The sequence below is a fragment of the Rhinichthys klamathensis genome, unplaced genomic scaffold (genome assembly GCF_029890125.1).
Source record: "Rhinichthys klamathensis goyatoka isolate OS25496 unplaced genomic scaffold, OSU_Roscu_1.1 h1tg000182l_1, whole genome shotgun sequence".
NCBI lineage: Eukaryota > Metazoa > Chordata > Actinopteri > Cypriniformes > Leuciscidae > Rhinichthys > Rhinichthys klamathensis.
The window spans coordinates 794,112-804,280 of NW_026606710.1; the positions used below are offsets into that span (position 1 = coordinate 794,112).

At 40.8% G+C, this 10,169-nt stretch overlaps 1 long non-coding RNA gene across 1 annotated transcript in view; it reads left to right on the forward strand.

Moving 5' to 3' along the window:
* LOC130094896 (uncharacterized) overlaps nt 1-1,303 on the forward strand; it is a 92,856-nt gene extending 91,553 nt beyond the window's left edge. The window contains exon 3 of the long non-coding RNA XR_008808019.1: nt 1,149-1,303. This is a non-coding gene — a long non-coding RNA (uncharacterized LOC130094896). The remainder of the gene's footprint in view (nt 1-1,148) is intronic.
* The last annotated feature ends 8,866 nt before the right edge of the window (nt 1,304-10,169 follow it).

A 10,169-nucleotide genomic window follows, 5' to 3' on the forward strand; every position in this document is an offset into this window, starting at 1 on the left:
GATGTCAAACTACCTTTTCCATGAACTGTTAGTTTACAGTGTTGATAACTATAGTTGTTTACATAACCACTAATGCTGGTCTTGCACTAGCTGTGATGCGACACACATTACGTCATCAGGGTGAAAGGTCAAGCGTGACGTAGGCGGAAGAACCGACCCAGTGTTTATAAAGCGAACTTGCAAAGACTAAGTCAAACGCCATTTACAAAAAAAAAAAAGGTAAAACAATGATGTCGGACGATTTTGAAGTTGGTGGAGAAAATAAGATGGAGTTTTTCGCCCTATCCTACATTTTACGCCTACGTCACGCTTGACCTTTCAACGTGATTGCGTAATGTGTGTCGCATCACAGCTAGAGCAAGACCAGCATTAGTGGTTAAAAGTGTTTAAATGTGTATTTTGTTATAAATGTCGGCTGGTTTGTCTAGATCAGACTCTTATTCCTCGGCTGGATCGTGTCGAGACTTTGAAGCTGCACTGAAACTCACATCTGGACCTTCGACCCGTTGGACCATTGAAGACACTATATGGAGAAACCCTGGAGTGTGTTCCTCAAAAACCTTCATTACTTTCCCACTGAAGAAAGAAACACATGAACATCTTGGATGACGAGCGGGAGAGTGAATCATCAGGAAATATTAATTCTGAAGCGAACTACTCCTTTAATTCAATCATCACTAGTACTAGAGCTCATAATGATGTGATCAAACCTCAAGTACCGGTATTAGGTTTCAGTTTCCAAACAAATGCACAATTTTTTTTTTTTTTTTATTGCTTTTACATCTATTTATTCAGATACCTTGTCTAATTTTGTAAATTTTGGAGTACCTTTTATATGTCTGGAGAAAAATTTTATTAAAAAAAAGTTTTGCACAGGCAATTATTTTACTGAAGTGAATTCTAGCTAATAAACTGTTACAGGAGGAGTTACTGCGCCGTGGTCACGTGACCCGCCGAGCGCTGGGGGTCGACCTCCTTTCATCGGCCCTCCCTCTCTCCTGTGTGTGTGTGTGTGTGTGTGTGAGGAGGGTCCCGGTCGAGATCAACTTCTGCTTTTATTGTCTCTCCACAAGGTGTCCGGAGTGAAGGGGCCGTCCCAAACGCAGCGAGAGAGTAACACCCTCTCTCTCTCTCTCTGTGCATCGCAGGCCGACCGTCAGTGTGGAGTAACTGTGGAGGGAGGAGTGTGTGTGAGTGTGTGTTTCCATGCCCTGACCGCACGGGCTGGGATGGAGCGACAGGTTGGGACTGGGAGACGCTGGACGCCACTATTGGTTCTGCTGGGAATGATGCACTCGTACGCTCAGGGTGAGTCTCAGTGTTTTCTGTTGTTCACCTTCAGTCTGGGACGGACACAGCTTTCGAGGCACGGCATGTTCCATGTTTAGAATAGATGTGACCCTGGATCACAAAACCAGTCACGAGTCGCACGGGTGTATCTGTGGCAAAAGCCAACTATACATGATATGGGTCAAAATTATCAATTTTTCTTTTATGCCAAAAATCATTAGGATATTAAGTAAAGATCATGTTCAATGAAGATATTTAGTAAATTTCCTACTGTAAATATATAAAACATTTAATTTTGTGAGTGAATGCTGCATAATCGTGAACATAAATGCACAACTTTAAAGGCGATTTTCTCAATGTTTCGATTTTTCTGCACCCTCAGATTCCAGATTTTCAATAGTTGTATTTCAGCAAAATATTGTCCTATCCTAACACACCATACATCAATGGAAAGCTTATTTATTCAGCTTTAAGATGTATAAATGTCAATTTAAATTTAGGGTCACATTTGTGGGAATACCCCCTTCACATTCTCGTTGGCGATCAGATGGTCTTTATTTTATTAAGTTAGAAAATATATGATTTTTTCCCTCAAGAAGTGTTCAAATGCGTGTTGGAAGTTGTGGAGTGCACTCTTTCCGGATATCAAAGCGAGTCGTTTCTTAACCAGTCCTAGGACAGTTGGGCCTGATGGGTTAGAGGACGATTTGGTTTTTCTGATGGTTGTTTTACAAATGAACAACTGACTTTTTTTTTTTTGACTGTGGTTTGTTTGTTTAATGTTTTTTTTTCTGTTTTTGTTGTTTATTAATATTGGTACACAATGTGTTAATCTATGCTTTTTGTCACTATTTAAACTCTTATTTGTGTTCAAATAATCAAATATATTTATATATATTTTATAATCAAATGGGATAATGCAGTGCCAAATATGCACCAAGTATGTAACTATATAAAATACATTCTGTTTCAAACATGCATGGCTCGTCACACAGAGCGCGAGTTTTAGGTTGAAATAGTCGAACCAAAAATTATTCAGACACCAGATTATATAATTTTTGATATTTTTTCTCTAGTGTGTGCAGGACACTACAGTTCATTTATGTAAGTGAGGAGAGCAAAATAAAGTAAAATGTGACATATTATACCCCAAAATTCTTCATACAGTAAACATTTGGGACCAAAAATGATTCCTCCACTTTGAGCTGATCATGTTTTGCTGAAGTGTGTTTTCTGTAATTGCTAATGCTCTTTTTACACACACACTGAACAACATGAAGCATTGCTTGGCCACTGGTTGAGCTAAACTGGTATTATCTAATTGTGTAGTTAAATTTAACAGCTGACAGATATTCAACATAATTCATGTGTGTGAGTCTAACAGAAGGACGGACAAAACCAGTCAAATATCAACAGTTCTGCTCATATTTAATACCATTTTCTAAACTATAGCGAATAAACTGTGATAGTGTGAGAAATGTTGAAGGAGTCTGGATACACATTGATTTGACTGTGTTTGTGTGTGTTTTAGGAATCTGGAAAGTCTGTTAAATGCTCCTGAGGCGACAGATGTAAAGATACAAAAGTAGTGTGTCAATTAATAGGAGTAATTATGAAAGAATCATAAAAATACTGTTTAGGGAGTTTCAAATTCATGTCAGGACTCTTAACGAATTGTGAGCGATTAATTTTAAGAAGACATTTTTATCTTTATAAGGTTTTGTTAAAATGTAAAAATGACTTTCAGAGTCTATTTGATGTGTCGTTGATGCAAAACATGTCATGGGAGTTTTAGGTTGAAATGTTTATGCAGTTTCAAATCTCCTGCCGTGACACATGAACTTTTAAAAGTCTGTCCATTAATATGATGAATAATCACGAATCATACTGATAAAAAGATGAATACAAATGCTGTTTGAAATAGTTTTAGGAAGTTTGCCACACAGCAGCACATCAATTTCATGTTGAATATTTAATTTGGATGATTCATAAACTTTTATTAAGATGTAAAATTGACTTTCAGAGACCATTTCAGCTCATATTTAAAATATGCATGGCTACGCAAAACAAGATTTTTGTTAAAATGTTTGTTTGTGTGGTTTTTTTTGGTAACTGAAAAGTTTCTGATCACCTGTCAAATGTGGTGACAAATTAACTTTTAAAAGAGCATTAATATGATGAAACAATTGTGAATCATAATTATAAGACAATCGAATGTACAACATGTCGAATATGCTAGGTTATGGAATATGATGATCGAGCGGTTCATTGTGCTTTAGCGTGTATAAAGTGATGAAGCAGCAGAGCTTGACGTGTGTGTGTGCGTGTGTGTGTGTGTGTGAGAGAGTGATGAGCTTGACGTGTGTGTGTGATGAGCTTGACGTGTGTGTGTCGCTGCTTCTAGGTTTTTGCTCGTTGGTGAGGCATTTAGCGAAGTCTGAGACGTGGAGAAGCGATCTACTGTCAAACACTTGTTAAACACGCAGTTGAGCGTCAGTAAAATCAATTCCACTCTCACAGCCCACACACACACACACACACACACACACAAGCACAAACTCACACACTCACTCACACAAATACAGATGAACAAACACTCACACACTGACATACACACACTAACACAAACACTCACACACACTCACCCTCACCTAAAATAATTGAAACCCGTGTGTGTCGGAAATATCCCGCAGCTGGTGTGTGTTCTCCAGGATTTACTGCTTCAGCTGCTGCCCGACACACACTCGCAGGGAACTTCACCAAGCTTCATGCGTGTCGTTGTTGTGTGTTTGTATTGATTATGGTTTTGTTACGCTTATATTTAGGCATTTAGCAGACACTTATTCAAAGCAACAAAAGCAATTTGTAACCGAGGCAACAATATTCATAATATTAACTAGATTAGGAAGATTACTGAAGTCAACATGAACTCATCACAAACCCTGTTTATTTTCATATACTCCTGGTTTTATTGTGGATGATTCATATTCACAAGACAACTTTTTTTTATCTTTCAATCTTTAATTGTCATCAGTCTTATTTTTAGAGCTGCTAATTTACCATCATAATTACCATATTTTGGTTGCACTTTTGATCGATTTAATGCATCCTTGATGAATGAAAGTATTTTTATCTTACTTCAAAACTTTGTATTGACAGTTTCCACATTAATCTGACATAAAATATCAACAGCACAGGGTTCATTGAGTGTTGATTAATGTTCTTTGTCTCTTTTTAAATAAAAAATAAATACATAAAATTAATAGAAATAGACATTTTTTAATTGCACTAAACTATTTGTATCGATCTTAATAAAATAAGTCTGTTTATAATCAATACTTTTTATAAATATTCCATCCAAATCACATATAGAGCATACATTTTTCCACAAAATATGAAGCAGCATAACTGTTTTTAACATTGATAATAATCATAAATGTTTCTTGAGCATCAGATCCTCATTTTAGAGTGATTTCTGAAGGATCATGTGACACTGAAGACTGGAGTAATGATGCTGAGAATTCACAGGAAAAAATTACACTTTACTAGATATTCACATAGAAAAAAAAAAAAACTTTGGAATAATATTTCACAATTTGCACTGTATTTCTCAAATAAACACAGCAGAAGAGACTTCATTCAAATACATAAACAAAGCTTAATTATTACAAACTATTGTATAAATGTACGTTTCAAATGCCTTTGCATGTTTGCATTTTAGAAATATGTCACATTATAAAAGTACAGGTGAAACTCGACAAATTAGAATATGGTGCAAAAGTTCATTTATTTCAGTAATTCAACTTAAAAGGTGAAACTAATATATTATATAGACTCATTACATGCAAAGTGAGATATTTCAAGCCTTTATTTGTTATAATTGTGATGATTATGGCTTACAGATATGAAAACCTTTTCACAATATACAAATTTTGAATTTGGGGTTTTCATAAGCTGTAAGCCATAATCATCAATATTATAACAAATAAATAGGGTTGGGTACCGAAACTCGGTGCCAATAGGGAACCGGTTCCGACGTAAACGGTAGTAACCAGACCGAATAAGAACGAAAATTTCGGTGCCTGATTTCGGTGCCTAACTTCATTAGGCACACACGCACACACACACACGCAAGGTCTCTCGCTCTCTCCCTCTCCGCCGTGCCCGTGCGCTACACAGTTTGGAGCACAGTTTCTTCTGTCTCGCATGCGCGCTCTTTCTCGCAAGGTTTGGCTGCATTTCACGTGTAGAATTACGTGTCAGAACGCCCTCTGAGTGTGCCGATAGTCTGAATCCCAAATAGAATCAAGCCAATTCATTGGCTGATGGCGCGGGCGCCGCATCGACGCACTTACGTCGTCATATTATGTTGGCGCGCGCGCGCCATCTGCTCCTCAGATTTCTCTGCCGAAAAAGGAAGCTGGTCGGCAGCGCGAGGAGCTTGGCAGCGTCCCGTTCCCTATTGAGAGATGTTACACCAACCAGAGATGTTCTCTTTCATAGGTTCACTCAACGCTGCGTAGCTAAGAAGCAGTGGATTTGTAGGCTGCTGTATCACGTGCCGTTTGAACTGACGCGCTACAGCGATCTGTCACATTTCAAAGAGCCAAAACGTTGTTTATTGTGTGAATCTCGTAAAAATATGGACAGAATCTGACAGCTGTGGATTTGTTCCATATCAAAAGTAACCTTCTCTGTCTTGTCTGTCGGTGTCAGTGTCCTCTTTGTCCGCTATTTTTCTGTGTGAAAAGGGTCATTTGCGTGAGTCTCACGTTCAATGCGTGAGAGTTGGCAGCTCTGCCTGCTAGTAATCTCTATTAATCTCCAGTATTATTAAATTGTTTGATACAATATTGTTTCATTTGATATTATGTAAATATGAATTTTTATTTTATATTGGTTTTATTATTACCATATGTTACTTGTATTTATATTGTTTAAAGATTTAAGTTAATATTGTGTCCAGTTTGGCCCTGTAAATTAAAGGGTATTATTTTTTTATAAAGTGTGTACGGTTTCATTTTCTTAAGTACCGATTTAAGAACCGTTTAAGCACCGGAACCGTTTAAAAAATACCGAGTAGGTACTGGAATCGGATAAAACCCAACCGATACCCAACCCTACAAATAAAGGTTTGAAATATCTCACTTTGCATGTAATGAGTCTATATAATATAATAGTTTCAGCTTTTAAGTTGAATTACTGAAATAAATGAACTTTTGCACCATATTCTAATTTGTCGAGTTTCACCTGTACATGCATTAGTTTTCACCAGTTTATGGCCTGATTCAGCCGCTGTTGTGGTGTGTGTGTGTGTGTGTGTGTGTGTCTCTGAGTGTAAGACTCGTCTGCGCTCATGCATTCCTGAGCCGTTCTAATATGTGGAAGCGTCCAACACGTCGGTGTTTCACAGTACTCGTGTGTTTAAAGTGTTTCTCGGCAGACTGATAAGAGGGAGAGCTGGTGCCTTCAGTGTTTTATGGCAAGGTCAGCGTGGAGATAACACACACCGACTCCAACACATCTGCGCTTATGAAGGACCTTCTTCTCATCTTCTCTTCTCTTCCTTGAGAAGTGTTATTAGTCTGATGTCTGATAAATGAAACTCATCTCTTACATCTCATAAAACACTCTTAAAGGCGCAGTGCACACAAAAATACAATTCTGACATCATTTGCTCACCTTAAGTTGGTGCAAACCTGTATGAGTTTCTCTCTTGTGTGGAGTTTATATTTGGAAACCTAACAGTTGTTGTTCCCCGTTGACTTGTGTAGGATGAAAAAAACAATGGAAGTCTGTGGGGACCAACTTTTGTTTAATAACCCACGTTCTTCAAAATATCTTCTTTTATGTTCCACACAAGAAAGAAACTCATACAGGATTATTGTTATTATTATTTTGTCCATCTCAGGTGAAGTGGTCGTGATGTGTGTGTTTTGTCCATCTCGGGTGAAGTGGTCGTGATGTGTGTGTTTTGTCCATCTCGGGTGAAGTGGTCGTGATGTGTGTGTTTTGTCCATCTCGGGTGAAGTGGTCGTGATGTGTGTGTTTTGTCCATCTCGGGTGAAGTGGTCGTGATGTGTGTGTTTTGTCCATCTCGGGTGAAGTGGTCGTGATGTGTGTGTTTTGTCCATCTCGGGTGAAGTGGTCGTGATGTGTGTGTTTTGTCCATCTCAGGTGAAGTGGTCGTGATGTGTGTGTTTTGTCCATCTCAGGTGAAGTGGTCGTGATGTGTGTGTTTTGTCCATCTCGGGTGAAGTGGTCGTGATGTGTGTGTTTTGTCCATCTCGGGTGAAGTGGTCGTGATGTGTGTGTTTTGTCCATCTCGGGTGAAGTGGTCGTGATGTGTGTGTTTTGTCCATCTCGGGTGAAGTGGTCGTGATGTGTGTGTTTTGTCCATCTCAGGTGAAGTGGTCGTGATGTGTGTGTTTTGTCCATCTCGGGTGAAGTGGTCGTGATGTGTGTGTTTTGTCCATCTCGGGTGAAGTGGTCGTGATGTGTGTGTTTTGTCCATCTCAGGTGAAGTGGTCGTGATGTGTGTGTTTTGTCCATCTCAGGTGAAGTGGTCGTGATGTGTGTGTTTTGTCCATCTCAGGTGAAGTGGTCATGATGTGTGTGTTTTGTCCATCTCAGGTGAAGTGGTCGTGATGTGTGTGTTTTGTCCATCTCAGGTGAAGTGGTCGTGATGTGTGTGTTTTGTCCATCTCAGGTGAAGTGGTCGTGATGTGTGTGTTTTGTCCATCTCGGGTGAAGTGGTCGTGATGTGTGTGTTTTGTCCATCTCGGGTGAAGTGGTCGTGATGTGTGTGTTTTGTCCATCTCGGGTGAAGTGGTCGTGATGTGTGTGTTTTGTCCATCTCAGGTGAAGTGGTCGTGATGTGTGTGTTTTGTCCATCTCAGGTGAAGTGGTCGTGATGTGTGTGTTTTGTCCATCTCAGGTGAAGTGGTCGTGATGTGTGTGTTTTGTCCATCTCAGGTGAAGTGGTCGTGATGTGTGTGTTTTGTCCATCTCAGGTGAAGTGGTCGTGATGTGTGTGTTTTGTCCATCTCAGGTGAAGTGGTCGTGATGTGTGTGTTTTGTCCATCTCGGGTGAAGTGGTCGTGATGTGTGTGTTTGTCCATCTCAGGTGAAGTGGTCGTGATGTGTGTGTTTTGTCCATCTCAGGTGAAGTGGTCGTGATGTGTGTGTTTTGTCCATCTCAGGTGAAGTGGTCGTGATGTGTGTGTGTTTTGTCCATCTCGGGTGAAGTGGTCGTGATGTGTGTGTTTTGTCCATCTCAGGTGAAGTGGTCGTGATGTGTGTGTTTTGTCCATCTCAGGTGAAGTGGTCGTGATGTGTGTGTTTTGTCCATCTCGGGTGAAGTGGTCGTGATGTGTGTGTTTTGTCCATCTCGGGTGAAGTGGTCGTGATGTGTGTGTTTTGTCCATCTCGGGTGAAGTGGTCGTGATGTGTGTGTTTTGTCCATCTCGGGTGAAGTGGTCGTGATGTGTGTGTTTTGTCCATCTCGGGTGAAGTGGTCGTGATGTGTGTGTGTTTTGTCCATCTCGGGTGAAGTGGTCGTGATGTGTGTGTTTTGTCCATCTCGGGTGAAGTGGTCGTGATGTGTGTGTTTTGTCCATCTCAGGTGAAGTGGTCGTGATGTGTGTGTTTTGTCCATCTCGGGTGAAGTGGTCGTGATGTGTGTGTTTTGTCCATCTCGGGTGAAGTGGTCGTGATGTGTGTGTTTTGTCCATCTCAGGTGAAGTGGTCGTGATGTGTGTGTTTTGTCCATCTCGGGTGAAGTGGTCGTGATGTGTGTGTGTTGTCCATCTCTGGTGAAGTGGTCGTGATGTGTGTGTTTTGTCCATCTCGGGTGAAGTGGTCGTGATGTGTGTGTTTTGTCCATCTCGGGTGAAGTGGTCGTGATGTGTGTGTTTTGTCCATCTCAGGTGAAGTGGTCGTGATGTGTGTGTTTTGTCCATCTCGGGTGAAGTGGTCGTGATGTGTGTGTTTTGTCCATCTCGGGTGAAGTGGTCGTGATGTGTGTGTTTTGTCCATCTCAGGTGAAGTGGTCGTGATGTGTGTGTTTTGTCCATCTCAGGTGAAGTGGTCGTGATGTGTGTGTTTTGTCCATCTCAGGTGAAGTGGTCGTGATGTGTGTGTTTTGTCCATCTCAGGTGAAGTGGTCGTGATGTGTGTGTTTTGTCCATCTCGGGTGAAGTGGTCGTGATGTGTGTGTTTTGTCCATCTCAGGTGAAGTGGTCGTGATGTGTGTGTTTTGTCCATCTCAGGTGAAGTGGTCGTGATGTGTGTGTTTTGTCCATCTCGGGTGAAGTGGTCGTGATGTGTGTGTTTTGTCCATCTCGGGTGAAGTGGTCGTGATGTGTGTGTTTTGTCCATCTCGGGTGAAGTGGTCGTGATGTGTGTGTTTTGTCCATCTCGGGTGAAGTGGTCGTGATGTGTGTGTTTTGTCCATCTCGGGTGAAGTGGTCGTGATGTGTGTGTGTTTTGTCCATCTCAGGTGAAGTGGTCGTGATGTGTGTGTTTTGTCCATCTCGGGTGAAGTGGTCGTGATGTGTGTGTTTTGTCCATCTCGGGTGAAGTGGTCGTGATGTGTGTGTTTTGTCCATCTCGGGTGAAGTGGTCGTGATGTGTGTGTTTTGTCCATCTCAGGTGAAGTGGTCGTGATGTGTGTGTTTTGTCCATCTCAGGTGAAGTGGTCGTGATGTGTGTGTTTTGTCCATCTCAGGTGAAGTGGTCGTGATGTGTGTGTTTTGTCCATCTCAGGTGAAGTGGTCGTGATGTGGGTGTGTTTTGTCCATCTCAGGTGAAGTGGTCGTGATGTGTGTGTGTTTTGTCCATCTCGGGTGAAGTGGTCGTGATGTGTGTGTGTTTTGTCC